The following is an 18,388-nucleotide window of genomic DNA, read 5'->3' as shown; positions in this document are numbered from 1 at the left end:
AAAATGCATTTTGATATATACACAAATCAAGTTATTTTGATCAAAAGCATCCTATGTGTAAATTATCATTAGTGTCACTTTGTCACTAAATAAAACCTATAATTTTTTTATGAAATTGAACAAAACCAACAAAACTTGCTAGATATGGATGTTAATATTCTATCCTTGAAAGAATTTTGTAATTATCATATTTTTTAAAAAAATATGTCGATGAAAACACCCATCACTTTTTGAATATTTTAATTTTCGTATAAACCACTTCTCAGAGGAGATTAAAAAAAAAAAAAAAAAAACTTTAAAATATTGTTAGAAGCTAGATAGAAAATGATAAAAATCACTACTGTACATCGTCATGAAATTCTTTATGATTCTTTAGTAATATGCATTTGAAAATGAAGTTTTTATTAAAAATATCTATTTTAGTGTCAAACTTGGCCAAAAAGTGGGAACCATTATCATGACCTTATCACTTGTATATATGTATTCCATAAACTTTAGCATGAAGCATACCATGATTCATCTTAATCACACAGTTACTTCTCAATTTCTCATTCTCTGTCAATAAGGATACATGATTGATAGTGTAAATTAGGAGGGCAGAATCTAATTTATGATAGGCTATAGATTGTAGATTTTAAGATCCTTCAAAGAGTATTTGTTCATAAGTAACTTTTCCATCTTCTCCCTATCCTACCCATTCAGAAGCATTAGTTCCTCTTCTCAATTTTCTTTTACTCAAAATTCAGGAGAACCACCCCCTATTTTTAGAATTCATTACATATATTTTGTACTCACTCTCCCTCAGCCTAACCATCTCTTCTTCTAGTAAAACATATCTTCTCATTTTCACTACATTCCACTATTTTCTTATTTATATCATATAAAAAAATCTCACATTTCTCATTGTTATTCATTATTTTATTCACATATTCAATAGATAATAAATACACTTCCTATACATTAACTTTTGGTTTGTAAAACTTTCTTTAGATAGGTAAGTTGATACAATAGAATAATTATTCCAATCAACTTTAGTTAACATCACCCACATAGTCAATTAAAGATTAAGGTGCAAGCCACAATGTATAAATAATGATCAATCTAACAAAGGAACTAGCCTCCTCTATCCCAACCACAACTATCACCTTTACTCCAACTAGTATCTAGGAAACACCATAATCCATAACAAATAAAATACATCACATGTGTATATTAATAATTATTAAACATCATGAATCATCATCGTAATATGCTCATATAACCACTTTCCGTGGTTAATAAATTATTTCATACTCATAAGGACTTTGTACAAAAGTAGCCATCATTAGTCGTAAGTATTAAACATTAGAGAATAGGAAAGTAGTTGAGGAAGTTCTATTCGTACATTGCAAGGGTACTAAAGACTCTTGTTTTGTTATTTATACAACAAAACAGAGCAGGATAAATTGGACGGGCAAAGCTAACGAAATAGCCTTAGCTCTGTTGATCTGGAAAGCAAACAATTTCGTTCTCAGACTCGGAGTGGCAACTTGATATTCTTTCCAGTCCGAGGACTGTCTCCTCGCGGCTGTGGCCGCCGCATGCCTCTAATCTCTCCAGCACCTCTCTCATAGAAGGCCTCTGATTTGGCACGCTGTTGGTACAAAGCAAACCCATATGTAATATTCGTAACATTTGTTCTACGCAATTATCTTCAACCGTTCGTTCATCTAGCACTTTCATTTTCTCCCCGCCCATGTGTATTGTGTTACAGACCCAATCCACGATGTTTCCGTCCTCTCCATATTCCACCTCACCCGTAGCTTTCATACCGGTGACTAGCTCTAACAACACCACTCCGAAGCTATATACATCGCTTCTCTCGTTCACTTTTAGCCTCTCCGCATAGTCTAAACATAACATTTTCATACGTGGGAAGAAAATATGAGATAAGTTGTGCAAGCCAAACAATAAAACGTTAGAATTTGTGGAGAGAAAGTTTCGTACCTGGGGCTATATATCCGTGCGAGCCCTTATAGCCAGACACCGAATGTGCTTTCCCCAACCTCTGAGGCACTCTGGAGACGCTAAAATCTGCAATTTTAGCCCCGAATTCCTCATCCAGCAAGATGTTACTGGATCTCACATCACCGTGCAATATTGGAAGGCAGCAATCGTGATGCATATAACTCAACCCCCGAGCTGCGCCAAGAGCAATTTGATATAATAAATTAAAGTTTATTCTTATTCTTACTATAATAAAATGTAGTAAGACTATAAGTATTTTAATACATATATATTATAAACTTTACAAATTTTACATATTTTATTATAATATATTACATGTGAAATACATATCTATTATAGTTAACATTGGCAAATACATATATATTATAGTTAACATTGGCAAAATTATATTCCAAGTGAGTCGTAAAAGTAGAAGGAATGCAAAAAGCTCGGCCGCATGCTTGGTAAGTTGAGCTGGCCGTATGTCAGAGATGTTGGGCGTGTAAAATGGCAGGTGGATGTCATAAGTGTGAAAAATCAAACTATTGCAGTCACTGATTATTAATCTCCTATCATAAACGATTATTAAACTGCTGAAAACAAATTCTCAACTAATATCGAAAAATAACACAACTGCAACTTCACTTATAAAATACGGCAAGAAATGCGCAACACAAAGAACACAATATTTTCGGACAAATTGTCCCTGGAAAAACCCCTAAGGGAAAACCAGTTCTACAGATGAGAAATTATATTAAACTTCAGCAAATCAAGAGATACAAAATTTCTTGCCTCTCACTGGCAGAACTCCGACAACCTCCTAATTTCTCCCGCTGATATTCCTCACTGCTATCCCTGCACTAACACTGCACCCTTGCTAACACTGCAAGACTGTTTGCTAACACTGCAAACTGCTTTTCTAAAACTTCTCTTCCAAATGACCCAATGACCCCTTTTTATACTACTGTTGGTAAACCAACGACCGAGATTAAATCAAACCAACGGCTGAGATTAAGACAACTCGACAGCCAATAATAGAATTGGTTGCAAGGTGTCCAAAAAGGAATTTCTAAAATTAGTAAATAATAACCATTTACTAATTTTTGGCAAGTGGACAAACAGCTGTCCAAACCACCCATAAATACAATCGCTATTCATAGATAAGGACGAACAGCTGTCCAAGCTACCCATAAATACTACTGTTATTTTCGGGTCAGAAATAATAGTTGTCCAACTGACAATAATTAACACTCCCTCTTAGCGAGGAAGCTGTTCTGCATGAATGTCTGCTACTTGCTCATCTGTAGGTATATATTGTAGTCAAATAACTCTCCTTTGTACACAATCTCTGATGAAGTGATATTTGAAATCTATATGTTTAGACCTATCATGAAACACTGGATTCTCAGACAACTTGATGCAACTCTGATTGTCACAATGTATCACAGTAGTCTCAACCTTCTGACCAAACAAGGCTACTAACAACTTTCAAAGCTATATAGCTTCACATGTCGCCATGCTAGCTGCTATGTATTCTGCTTCTGCTGAACTTAGAGCCATAGACTTCTGCTTCCTGCTGAAACAACACCTTGAAGTGCTCTTTTTGTCCATTGTACTTCCTGCCCAATTTGCATCAATATAGCCTATCAATCTGATACCTTCACCTCGAACATATCTGATACCATACTCGACTGTACCATGCAAGTAATGTAGCACATGCTTAGCCGCTATCCAATGCATTCTCTTTAGTTCAACCATGAACTAACTAAGAGAGTTAACTGCAAATGCTATATCTGGTCTAGTGTTGACCAAATTCATAAGCAAACCAATCAACTGTCTATATAAAGTGTGATCTACATCTTTCTCCTTAGATGTATCTACCTTCCTCCAATTCGTGATCATGGGTGTAGACATGGCTTTGCAATCCTCCATCCCAAATTTATTCAAGATTTCAATGCAATATTTCCCTTGACCAAGGAAAATCTCTCCATCTGTCTGCCAACACTTCCATGCCTAGAAAGTAGTGCATAAGTCCTAAATCCTTCATCTCGAACTCTTCTACAAGGTTCCTCTTGCAATCCACTATGAGCCCTAGTGAACCTGTAAGAAATAGGTCATCCACATAAAGAACAAGAATGAGAATCTCACCCCTAACCATCAAGTACTAGAGGTTAGCATTTGCTTCAATCTTCACAAAGCCTATTTTTTGCAAGTATGTATCAATGCGCTCATACCACGCTCTAGGAGCCTGCTTGAGTCCGTACAATGCTTTCTTCAATCTGCACATGTGGGTCCCTTTGCTGTGTGCTACAAAGCCTTCTGGTTGTTCTATGTATACCTCCTCCTTCAACTCACCATTGAGGAATGTTGTCTTGACATCCATTTGATAGATTTGCCATCCCATCTATGCTGCAAGTGAGATTACAGCTCGTATAGAAGTATACCTAGCAACTGGAGCAAATGTCTCCTCATAGTCTATTCCCTCCTTCTGAGAGGACCCCTTTGCCACAAACCTAGCCTTGTATTTCTCGATGCTACCATCTGCACCGTGCTTTATCTTATAGATCCAGCATGATCCAACTACATCCCTATCTGTTGGTCTAGGTACTACCTCCCACACATCATTCTGCATTATTGAAGAATATTCCTCAACCATAGCATCTCGCCATACCTGATGTTCTGCAGCTTCCTGATAGCTAGAAGGCTCACTATCTACCAACTGACTAACTAATGCCACATAGTCATTGAACTTGGCTGGTTGTCTTTGTTGTCTAGTACTCTTCCTAGGAGCTCCACAAACTCCTAAGTATCTCTTTATGTATCTGGAACCACATGGTTCCTGCTACCAACTGTAGAGGATGAAATGTCAACCTCTAAGTCTTCTAGATGCATTTCCTATTGCACCCGTTGCTCCATACTCTGTGAATCTTCAATAACTGAGTCTACACTTGTACTAGTAACTGTACTTGAGCTTTGCTACCCTTGACTTGGTCTTGGAGCTTCTGTTGGCTGCTCACTCTGATCATCTGCTGGCAAATCTCTAGATCTCCTGAATGCCTTGTCCTCCACGAACTTGACATCCCGTCTGACAATAATTCTTTTAGTCCTCGGAATGAAAATCCTATATGCCTTTGAGATCTCACTGTACCCAACAAAGTACCCCCTCTCTGCAGTCTTATCTAACTTTGTACGTGTATCTCTAGGAATATGACAATATGCCAAACTCTTGAATATCCTAAAGTGACTAACATCTGGCTTCTTCCCTATGAAAGCCTCCTCTGGTGTCATCTTCCCTAGCATCTTGTGTGGAACTCTATTCTGAATGTGGACTGTTGTATTACATGCCTCTGCCCATAAGTAACGGGGCATGTCCTGGTCATGTAGCATAGCTCTTGCTGCCTTCGATATAGAACAGTTCTTCCTCTCAGCAACTCCATTCTGCTATGGATTGTAAGGAACAGTCCATTCTCTCTTGATTCCTTCTCTGGTGCAGAACTCCTGGAAGACATTTCCTTTGTACTCGCCTCCATTGTCTGACCGAAGAACCTTTATCTTCTTTCTTGTTGAGTTCTCCACAAGAGCCTTGAACTCTTGGAATCGATTGAAAACCTCATCCTTAGTCTTCAAGAAGTATATCTAGGTCTTTCTAGAGAAATCATCAATAAAAGTAACATAGTACTCATATCCTCTGAGAGATATCGTCGACATTGGTCCACAAACATCTGAATGTACTAGATCAAGAACACCCTTAGATCTGGTGTCACTCTTTGGAAAAGATGCTTTCTCAAACTTCCCCAACACACATCCCTTACATTCATCGTCATGCTCTGTGCTCACATCTGGAACACCTGTCACTGTCTCACGAAGCAATCTAAGTGCTCCATGATGAATATGGCCCATCCTCCTATGCCATAGCTCTCCAAGATCTCTAAGATTAATGTTTCTCATAAGTGCCTTAGGAGTATCAAACTGCAATTTAGAAAGGCGACCACTCCTAACTCCAATAGTTATGGGTGATTTTCAATCCTTGTGCTTAATCAACACATGTGTCTCTCTAAAGAGTACATTATACCCCCTATCCTGAAGAACAGATACAGAAACCATATTCATACCTAAGCCTGGCACATATAACATATCATGAAGAGGAATTATCTTTCCATTCTCCCTTTGAAACTGAACAGTCCCTTTCCTAACAGAGTTGAGTTTGGACAAGTTTCCCATAGAAATCTGGATGTTGGTGTCCTCCTCCTTGTAACTAGAGAAGTACTCTCTAACTCCTGTCATATGAAATGACACCCCACTATCTATATACCAAACACACTGTGAGGTTGAGCTAACCATACAAGCTATGAGTGCAAACTCATCTTCCATTCTGCTGGAGAGTTCTTTTGCAATTGTTGAAGCTGCCACCTACTTCTTACCCTTTTTCCTCTCTGGGCAATCACTGACATAGTGGCCAAACTCGTGACATCCAAAGCACTTGACCTTAGAAAGGTCCTTCTTCTCATTTTCACTTTGTGAATTTGATCCTTTGTTAGATCCCTTCTTTGCTTTCCCTTTACCCGCTAGGGCAACGTTCTCTTGTTCCACCTCATTTTTCTGACTCTTGTTGGCCCCATTGACAAGACTTAGTCTAAACTCCTCGTGAGTGAAATCAGTCCATAGTCGATCCCAACTCGGTAAAGTGTATCATCCACTGACAACTTGAACAAAGATACTCTATTGTTTAGTAAACCCATTTAGGGCTATTCTCACTAGCTTATCATCTCTAGGGCTATCTCCAACAGCTGCTAACTCATCCTTGACAAGTCTGAGCCTGGTGAGGTAACTTGTGACGTCTTCTCCCTGATTCATCCGGATATTCTTTAGCTTCTCTCTGAGAATCAACTTCCTGTTGGTGATAGCATTCTGGTACAGATTTAGAATGGCGTCCCACATCTTCTTTGCTATATCTAGCTCCGAGATATGTGGAACAATATGATCCTTGACACCATCAAGGATAATCCTCCTCGCTTTGGCATCGTCCTTCCTATATGCTGCAAGTTGTGTTGCATCCGTTGATACAGGTACACCACTGGTAGCATAATCCTTGATACCATTCTCTTCCAACAATAAAAAAATTTTGACGTTCCAGACACCAAAATTTGAGGCACCATCCAATCTATTCTGATCTCTCAAACCAACTGAAGCCATCTCAAGGGTTTAAAGCAATAATAAATTTAAAGAGATCAAAATTTTTTTCCTAGGGAAAAACTCTTCTACCCTTAACAATGCTCTGATACCATGTGAAAAATCAAACTATTGCAGTCACTGATTATTAATCTCCTATCATAAATGATTATTAAACTGCTGACAACAAATTCTCAGCTAATATCGAAAAATAACACAACTGCAACTTCACTTATAAAATACGAAAAGAAATGCGCAACACAAATAACACAATATTTTCGGACAAATTGTCCCTAGAAAAACCCCTAAGGGAAAACCAGTTCTACAGATGAGAAATTATATTAAACTTCAGCAAATCAAGAGATACAAAATTCCTTGCCTTTCACTGGCAGAACTCTGACAACCTCCCAATTTCTCCCGCTGATATTCCTCATTGCTATCCCTGCGCTAACACTGCGCCCTTGCTAACACTGCAAGACTGTTTGCTAACACTGAAAACTGCTTTTCCAAAACTTCTCTTCCAAATGACCCAATGACCCCTTTTTATACTACTTGTGTTGGTAAACCAACGACCTAGATTAGATCAAACCAACGGCTGAGATTAAGACAACTCGACAACCAATAATAGAATTGGTTGCAAGGTGTCCAAAAAAGAATCTCTAACATTAGTAAATAATAACCATTTACTAATTTTTTGCAAGTGGACAAACAGCTGTCCAAACCACCCATAAATACAACCGTTATTCATAAATAAAGACGAACAGCTGTCCAAGCTACCCATATTTATACTACTGCTATTTCTAGGTTAGAAATAACAGCTGTCCAACTGACAATAATTAACAAAAAGCTAGGCAGTACATGGCTAAGGGTAAACAAAATAGTTTACCCTTTAGCCGTTGCCCTCCGGAAAGAACATTGTCTGACAAATCAAGACTAGTCATGTCAGTCGGAAACAACGCAGGGATTTCCCAGTAAGCATATTGTGACCCAAATTGAGCTCACTGAGATTGTTCAGAGAAATTATTTCCTTGGGAATCTCGCCCCGTAGATGATTCGACGAGATATCCAACTCCTCCAGCTGGGATAGATTGCCCAAGGATGTCGGGATGCCGCCCGAGAGATTATTCTGCCACAACCACAACAACTTCAGCCGTGTTAAATTGCCCAGGGAAAGCGGGATAACGCCAGAGAGAAGATTCTGGGAAATGTCCAACGACCTCAGCTGCGTTAAATTGCCCAAGAATGGTGGAACACCGCCTACACGGCTGCAGTTATCGAGCCCTAACTCTTGCAGCTTCTTTAAATTGCCAAGCTCTCTCGGTATAATACCGGGATGCAGAGGATTACCCCCAATCGTGAAGTTCGTTGGGGACTCCAAATTCCCAAGAAACAAAGGGAATGTTCCGCTCAAACTATTGTCGTGCAAGAAGAGAGCTTCTAGCTTCTGCAGCATTCCGAAAGATGTAGGAATGATGCCACTGAAAGCGTTACTTGATAAATTCAAGACTCTTAACTCACTCAGTTGGGAGACATGAGCGGACAGCATTCCGGCGAATTTGTTAAGCGACAAATCGAGCTTGCGCAAACGCTTGCAGTGCAACAGGCCAAGTGGGAAGGGGCCGGTGAAAGCATTGTCTTGCAGAGTCAAGACAGTGAGATTGGGTAGGGCGCAAATAGCAGAAGTCAAGTTGCCAGAAATGGAGTCACCAGTGAGATCAACAGCCGTAACGGTGTTGAATTTATCACAAGAAATTCCGTGCCAAGCGCATGGATTTTGGTGAGAGTCGTCCCAGTTGCTCAAAGAATTATTGGGGTCCTTCCAATCACCCTTTCTGATTTTCAGCAAAATTTGGCCAGCTGGCGAGAGGGAAGCGCAGTGGGGAATCATAACTAGGCAGCTGAGAATAAACGTAAAGGAGGCGAGAGCTGGGAAGAGCATGATTACTCTCTTAAATTTCGTAACATCAAATTAAAATAAGAAAAGAGTTAGCTGTGTAGAAATCCTGGCCTAGTTCTTTCTTAGGACAGATAGCAACTTCGTGGTGCTCACTTGCAGACATGGATTTGGCTTTTGATGTTACATAAATTAGATTTGACATGTGCGGAAAGATGCGCACGGAGACGTGAATGACCCGCAATGCCCTCTTTAGGGTTGACTGGGGACTTAGTAGTCGAGGTCTTTCCTCGAATTGGAGGAAAGTCTATGTACGTCCAATGTGAATGAGAATCGCACCCCCCACCCCGACCCCACCTCCCAAAAAAATCTATACATAAAATATGATAGGAAGAGTCAACATCACTTTAGTATCGTTAGGAGACTAGGACATTCATTTGGTTTTGTATTTATATATGGTAACAAAGACGTAAAAGTAGTCCAAGTCTTTCCTCTAATTAGACAAAAATATATGTGCATCTAATATTGCAGAACAAATAATATCAATACAAAATAGTATTTAATATTGGAAAAAAAGAAACAACATTTTAGAATACCATTCATCTATCTCGAATGTACTTATGGTGGCAGTAACATGAGACTATTATATGCAATGTATTCAACATATTTACTCAAGACTAAAAAGTAGTCTAGGTCTTTCCTCTAGTAAGACAAAAAAACTAAGTGTGATGTCAAATAGGATTAGGACAATTAATATAGATTTAGTCATATTTCATGTTAGGAAAACAAGAAAGGAGCTCTTAAGATAACATTCATCTATTTTTGGATTTCAATAGTGGCAATAATATAGGATTATTCTATATTTCTTCTAGGGGGCACCTAACATATCTTACTCTTGTAGAATTTGAATTTGGAATGATGATCCACAAGAGAAATATTGTGTACTAATCATAAAATTTAATTTAATTTTATTAAAATTAAGTTGTTAATTAAAGAGCTGAAATTTAATTTTTTAATAGCTTTGAGTTTTTAAAATATTATTTATGTACACTAATAAAGGATGTTATTCTAATTTCAAAAATCGCTAGAAGATTAATATTTAATTTTTAATTAATGGTACAATTTTTGGCATCTACCTATCTATTTGTAATTTTCACATAGGCAAGTTTATGTATTCCATAGCCTTGAGCATTAAGCATACCATGTTTTATCTTAAACGCATGGTTGTTTCTCAATTTTTCATTCTAAGTCAATAAAGATACATGACCAACATATTTGCTCCGGCCGGACCCCTCGATCCTGGCACTCCATCGTCCGGTCAATGTAGTCAGCAAGTGCAAGTACAAATGTATTCTGACTCTGCCATATGTTGTCAAACACTGCTCTCCACCATTCCATAATAAATATGTTTTTTTTATTGTAAATTTGTGCAGTCTCGAAGAGAATATGGAATTACCTATGCCGAATTACCCCAGTAAGTCGGTTTCTTGAGAGCTCATTCCATAATAAATATGTTGTTATTATCCATAATTCCATAATAAATATTAGTTATTTTAGATACTTAAATAGAATTTATATATTTTTATTATAATAATTATATTGTTAATTTTTTTTAAAAAAATATATAGTAATATAGAAATAAAATAAATGTTGTTTATTTTATAGAAGTAATAAGTTTTTAAAGAAAAATTAGTTGCTTGAAAGATAAGATTAAATCATTTGATTATTATATTAATTATATTATGAAATTCAATTAATAATTTAGTACATTAAAAAATAAAATAATATTTTTGCATAGTTATATTTAACATATTTAAGTTTTCTAACTGATTTTGAAAAAGAAAATAATTTTAAAAATTGAAATGAAATAGTTTAAAATTAATAATTATAATAAATAAATAAATAAAATTTAAAAATATTTTATTTCTTTTATAAATACAACATAAAAATACATATGTTTTCAAGCTTGTTTATTTTTTAACATAGATGTTTATGTGTTGTCTCCATTGTCATGTAACATTAATAGTTCCTCATTTATTTATTAAACTTATTTAATGACAAGAAACTAAGCAAGTATCAATTTGTGATATTCCTCTCAAGATTTAAGTGTGTGATTTTGAGTCAAACTCATTGACGCATGTTTCATGAGTAGTGATTCAACATGAATCCATCTCTCATGAGTATAAATGTAACATTTAGCACTCATTGGATCTAGGTGATGCTCACAAGGGTGAAGCACCAAGACTTTCTGAGAGGTCACCCATCCTAGTACTACTCTAGCCTAAGTGTGCTTAATTATGGAGTTTCCTCCATGGAAATGATCTCCTACTTATCAAGTATCAATTTTTTGTACAAAATAATTCATAAGACAACCATGTTGAATATAAGTTCTTAGATTGTTAACCTACTTAATCATTTCATTTTATATATTCTATATCTTGTCATCTTATTTTCTTCTAAGTAAGAATGAGAAAAATTAAGTGATTCTTCACCACATAAAATGTTACAAAAAAATTGCTTAATTTGACCATGTTATTCATAACCATACACATATATGTTATTTCAACATTTGTGTTATTTCAATACTAAAGTTGGATCAAACATTACATGCTAACTTTAATCAAATAACACATGGAAAGTTCAAGATGACATAAATATATGAAGATGATGAACAACTATTTTACCAAAATATAACTCAAAGCATCATAATGCTTTCACTACAAGACAAAATCAAATCCCTTGTAAAAGCACAAAATCAAGGATGTAATATTTGGATGATAAAATAATACAATATGTTTTGAAAATCCTTCATAGTGAAGCTCTTAGTCTTGATTTATATTGACCTCTCTTCTAATTGGAACCATTTTATCACTTCAATAAATTTACAAAAAACCGTTGATCACCATCCTCCATATAAACATCATCAACACGTATAAATATATTGTGTTAATAATAAAATTCATTTTCAAACTAAAGACACAATTGATTGAAGTTCATTTTGTATTTTCCTTACCATCTCTACTTTGCATTGTGTTTGTTCTTGCTATTGTTTGATTAAGATCAGTAAAATATGGTTGCATGCTTTTTTGAATTTTTTGTTGATCATCTAATTCAAAAATAACATTAACATTTAATATATATCATCAATAAATTTAAAATATAGTTGTCAATTTAATACTCATAATTATGTTTATTTCATAACTTCATTACCATATCTATCTTCTATTGCATCATTTTTTGTTGATCCTTGATTAGATTCAATGGAATCTGGTTGCATGTATTCTTAATTTTTCTATTCATCATCTAATCCTGCAATAATATGAACATTTAGTATGTAAACTTTGGAAAAATAAATTTACAAACTAAAGACTCATAATTCATTGATTTATATAATGTCATTACCTTGTCTAGTATTTATCATATCCATTGTTGTTAATGTTTGGTTAAGATCAATAGAGAAGGCTTTGGCATCGATTTGCGATGATTATCTGTCGCAATTATGATAGAAATGTGTCGCCACTGTGATAGTAATAGACGACATTGTTTTCTAGTCACAAATTACAACGTCTATCCTTTACTGTCGCAATTACGACGCCTATCCGTCGTTATGCAACCACTTAATTGTGACTTCAACGCCACCACAATTCTAGTGTTTGACGTCGCAATTGTGACAAAAATGCTGGAAATTGTGACGGCGGTTGACCACTTTATTTTGACATCAACACCATCAGAATTCTTGTGGTCAACGTCGTAATTGCGACTGAAACCCAAGAAATTACGACAGAAACTTATGCCGCAGCTACAATAACCCCGTTGTAAGTCTTGTGGGGGATGTTGCAATTGCGATGGAACCCAGGCAGTTGTGACTGGGGATGGTGTCGCTGCTACAGTAACCCCGTCGCAATTATAGGGTTCAGGTCGCAATTGAGATGCATATAAAGGAAAAAAAAAAAATTCCAATTAATTCAGATTATCATCACCACCATTGCAATCCTACTTCAGATGATCATCACCTAATTCCTTCAGTCTGGGCCTCTCCTACTAAGGCTTTTGTCACCTCATAAAGAAAAATTGGATCAAGCTATCAATTTGATTGTTGCTTCTTATATGTGAAACCTAGCTTTTCACTAAATCAGCCTACAAATGTTTTAAAAAGGGTTTGAAACATTGATATTCAATTGTTTGTGTAAGGAATGGTGTTGGGAAGTAAAGTAGGTGGCTAGGCAAATGATTCTACTCAGAAACATGGAACCTTAGGGGGAGAAGTATGAATAATAATTTGTAATTATTGTGAATAGAAGATGTCAGGAAGTGTCAACCAGCTCAAAGTGCATCATGCAAGAGTTCTTGGAAGAGATGTTTCACTTTGTGAGAGCATTAGGTTATATGAGATCAGGTTAATATTCCCTGTACTCCATACAACAAGAGGAAATTAGACAAAAAAAAGCACTGCAACAACAATGTTAACTGTAACAGATCCCTCTGTGAAGATCGAAGTGGTGAGCTCTTGCATTATCCGGTATCCCACATATAGGGCTCTTCCACCTCAAGTATTCTAATTGGCTACCTATATCTCATTCAAATATTCATGGTTGTTCCAAATGAAACTTTTGCCAAATTTTGATATTTCATTACCATATCTTTCACATTATAGGCAACCCTAATTGGGTGTTAGTTGTCATAGTAAGCAAAGGGTATAAGTCACCAACCTATTATGATTTAAGTGGGCTATTGTTGGATGATGTTGTTGGACAGTTGAAGGGCACAATAGAAGAATTAAAGATAGTTTCATCAAAAGTAGGCTGCACTAGTTTGTCTAATAAATGGATGAATGGCAAGAACTGCACCCTAATTAACTTCTCACAACTCAAAGTCATCTAGTGATGTTCTTGAGTCAATTGAAACCTCAGATTCAATAAAAAACACTGATACACAATGCAACATGTTCAATGAGGTGGTTATGGAGGTGCATGTGCAAGATGTTGTCCAAGATAAGATGCAACATCTATCAACCAGTAGGCAACTCATGAGAAGCCACCTTGCTTCTTTCAAAGTCCCTGAGGACATCAAAAAAATTTCATGAGTCAAAGACATCCCTTGGGTGCTTAATTTGATGAGAAAGCACAACAATAGTAAGGCGCTCGTGCAACCTTATCATGCAATCATTTTACCAATTTATCACTTTGTAAAGCACAACAGCCCCACTACCATTTCCCAAGCAGATGTTTGTATGATCTAGGTGGATGGTAGCAGCTTGTTCCAATATACCCAGAGGGATGATGATTGTAGTCAAGCCTCTTTTTGATAAAGAATTTTTGCTAAAAATAAGGAAGAGATCCAAAGAACCCTACAATATGCCCTATATGCCCTATGAATGATATCAGCAACATTTGACAATAAATCAGGAATTTAAACATATAGAAATATTGATAAACTATATTATTCCTACCAGGCCAAAAAAAATTGATGATCGTGCTGATGGACTACCATCTTGCACAGTAAAGATAAATTGGATCAAGCTATCAATGTCTTAAGCTTTGGTGGAAAGAATTTCAGTGGGTTGTGTTTCTTCACTGACAAAATTAATCTAAGCTTGTTAAATTTCTTCAAAGATCATTATAAAATATTTTGAAGTAGGAACAATCAGTATACTATGTAGTGTAGGTAACATTGATGTGCCTAGAAGCCTTTTGTTTTTAGCATAAATAGATTTAACATAAAGTATTAGTCTATTAATGAGGAATGTAGACCTGCTTGGACTTGTTACAATCCTAAAAATTAGAACCAATTATTTTTTCCTTTACTCACAAGGTTATAAAAACTAACATAACCAAAGTCCAAAAAATCCAAAATCCAAAAAGGCATGAATTGGAGAGAAAACTCAAAAGCTTGATAGAAAGAACTTAAAACAATAGATCGTTTCAAATCTCAGTACAACCTCAATGATGAACACAATTCGAGAACAAAACTTATTTATTGACCAAAAGAATACCTTAGAGCTTCTCTTAGATTGAGATTCCTGTGCAGATTTACTATTATTTGAACCAAACATTGATGTCCAGGCATGGTTCAGCTTGACTTGAGTTTCTAAGCCTAACTTTCTAACCTCTAAAAATTGAAGTTCAAATGTCAATCCCAAAAAATTAGTTGAATAATTGCCCTACAATTAAAGAAAGTGAACAAAATTCATATACATATTCTATTAAACATTTGAAGACATTAGATTTCTACATTCCATCAGGTGAAAATTGAAAGAGCTTCTAGCAGTAACTATGTAGACATTTTTCAATCTAACTAAATCAAATTTAAAAAAAAATTATGTTAAAACACCATAAAATTAGAAGTTACAGACTACACAACATTTTTGTAGCAATAGAATCGCAACAAAAACGTAAACCATATCTAATACAATGCAATTACATACCTAGGTTTTCCCAAACAACTAAGTTGTTGGTCATGACTAAAAATCTGAAGTACAGGATCAAACATTGTTGGATAGAAAGGCTTCCCAGCTTCAAGCCATCCAATCTCATGTTCATTTTTTTCTAGGACTGAATCCCCAGGTTTCTCCTCCTAAAACTCGTCCAAGAATTGAACAAATGCCTCAAGTGTCAGATAGCCAACCCATTGGGGGAAACTAAAGCTTTCAGTGTGAAACCAATCATGTTTGTTGAAAAACATTTTAGCACTTCACAAATAGTAAGGACACGATTTCTACTCAATATAAATACCATAGAAAATACTATCATATGCTTACTAGGTTTTATGAGCAATAGAAAATCCTCATTTCTACTAAGCATGCCTGCGTGACAAACCTATATTAGACCAGTAATGATCTCTAGGATATCAGTTGATCACTACAAATTACTCACCTGAAGGTAGATGCTTGTCTCAAATTGGCTCTTTAGATCATATTCATTAAAAACCGAATCCAAGGAAGCAATTTTTACCTACAATGTTTCCAAATAGATAAGGATGGTATCGTAAGAAATTAGAGTTATGATAAAATAATAATCTTGTAGTTATTTATGCAAGTTGAAAGGCAGTTAGATAAAATAATTAGTTGTCTTAGAAAATCCTGGAGTGAAAAAAAATAACTATATTATTTTGGATTTTTTTAAAGTAGAATACTAACGATATTTTTATCATACTATCATCATTATAATCTACTAGAAATAGAAAATTTTTCATGTCCAAACCTATCAATAAATGCCTAAATGCAACACCTTTTCCTATAGAATAATTCATCTACTCTAATTTTAAAAACTTATAGAAATTATATTTCAGAAGTTTGTTAGGCAAAACACATAGATAGATATGACATTATTCTCATGCTCAAACTACACACCCAGTGATAGCATAACATATATTAATTCAATGAAACTAATTTTAAGAAGGGTTCAGTAATCTAGATGCATATTTCACATGTGAGCAGTGGCACTCTGCAACAATCATGAGATAATGTAGTCCACATTTTGGTGAGAATGTTGAAATGTGATGAATAAACTTAAAGTTTCATCTAGAGTTACTTGTTAGTGAATGTACATGTTAGTTCATAAGGATCATTGTGATGAAACTAAGTTACAATCATGATTCTAGGAACAACCTATCAAATAATAAACAAGTAAAAATATGAATTTTATTAAATTTTAAAAGTTTAGACATTACAGATTGGATCTATGAAATTTTAAAAGGTTATTGTTTCAAGCGGTTCATTTACAAATCTTGTTTCATTTGAGATGGTTAACAAATTGAATCTACCAAGAATAGCACATGTTAGGCCTTACAAAGCACAAGAATTGGATGTTGGATGTTGTGTTGATGTGAAGGAGAAAGCTTATGTTCGCTTCACCATAGGATCATATAATGATGTTGTACTGTGTGATATTGTACCTTTGAGTGGTTGTCATATAATTTTAGAAAGGGCTTGGCAGGTTGAGAAGAGATCCCTACATGATGGCAGAAAGAGCACCTACACTTTCAAAAATAATGGAGAGAAGATGGTATTAACACCATTGGAGGTGCACAAGACAACTTGGAAGGTGTCAGTGAGCATTGTCATCTTTGAGAGGGAAAGGTTCCTAAGAAAAGGGGAACATGGTGAAGCAATGGAAGATGTTTTGATCAAGAAGGATGATGCTTTGAAGAAAACAGCTAATGAGAATGAGGTTGAGGAAAAGAACCTAGAAAAGGATGATATGAAGACAAGTTGTCCATTTGGAGGACAAATAACAAATGATCAGTAGTCAAGTGTTGAAGAGCAAGGAGAACCTAACACCAAAAAGGTTCAAAAGGTTGTAGCAGAGGTAAAGAGAAAGGATGCTGATGAAGACGAAAATAGATTAGGTCTTGAAGGGCTTGAGGGAAAGGAGATGATTGGAAAAAGATGAAAAATACAAATGCTGATGTAAATAGCAAAGAAACAAGGCTTGGAGAAGCAGATATGATATTGATTGGTTCTATGGTGTCCATTGAAAGTTGGACAAAGAAAATTCACAAAGACAATGATGACTGAATCGGATAGAACAACCACCAACCAGGAGTTGGTATATCAAGGCAAATGGCAAGGGTGTGAAGACATGTTGCAGACTGTAGTAGAGGTCTCAAGGTGCAAAGAGACTAAGGATGAGAAGACAATGGAGATGAAGAGCCAAGGGAAGGCTAAACAAGGTGATTATATTCCAAGCATGGAGAAGTATGAAAATATGAGTTATTTTTGGTTTGTTATTCTAATTTTGTTGCAGGCATATGAGAATATGATGGAGATTCCTAGTGTGGGGAAGATAGCAATAATTGGTAAGAGATATTTTCTAGAAGGAGCTTGTTATTGCTTCTTGTTTCTACCTATTGTTAGTATCTTATTGAGCTTCACTTTGTTTCGAGAATAGTTTAGTATTCTCTACTAAACAGGACAAACCACATGAAGGTGGAAGCTCATTTGGCCCCATCCCCCTCCCCCTAACATCACTCTACATTCCCTGTTAACATCTAACATTCATTCATTCTTTCAGCCATTAATAAAATGTAACATTCAATCAATATCACATGATAACATTCATTAACACCTTAGATTCATTAACATGCAACATTCATCAATATTTTGCATTAACACATAATTCATGAACATTCATTAGCACATAATTAAATTCATTGAGACATAAAATTCAGTCATTATCAATTAAGGTATGTAGATGACAATCATTTCTTTTTTTTCTTTCTATTTCTTTTTTCTATGTAAAAGCTCTAAGAGGAGCATCAGTGTCATCATCAATTCCCCCCTCATTTGTTGTTATGTTCTCTGTTCTTGATGATCTCAAATTCCTATGCTGTTGCAAAGGG

General features: G+C 35.6%; 1 pseudogene; it reads right to left on the bottom strand.

Annotated features, from left to right (window-relative positions):
• Positions 1–1,473: 1,473 nt before the first annotated feature.
• Positions 1,474–8,096, bottom strand: LOC149538360 (receptor protein-tyrosine kinase CEPR2 pseudogene; annotated as a pseudogene).
• Between the last annotated feature and the right edge of the window lie 10,292 nt (positions 8,097–18,388).

Source organism: Cupressus sempervirens, chromosome 9 (genome assembly GCF_028749045.1).
Source record: "Cupressus sempervirens isolate cs-2001-9-10 chromosome 9, ASM2874904v1, whole genome shotgun sequence".
NCBI lineage: Eukaryota > Viridiplantae > Streptophyta > Pinopsida > Cupressales > Cupressaceae > Cupressus > Cupressus sempervirens.
Note: the sequence above shows the minus strand (reverse complement) of the source record. Positions and strands in the feature narration are given on the sequence as shown.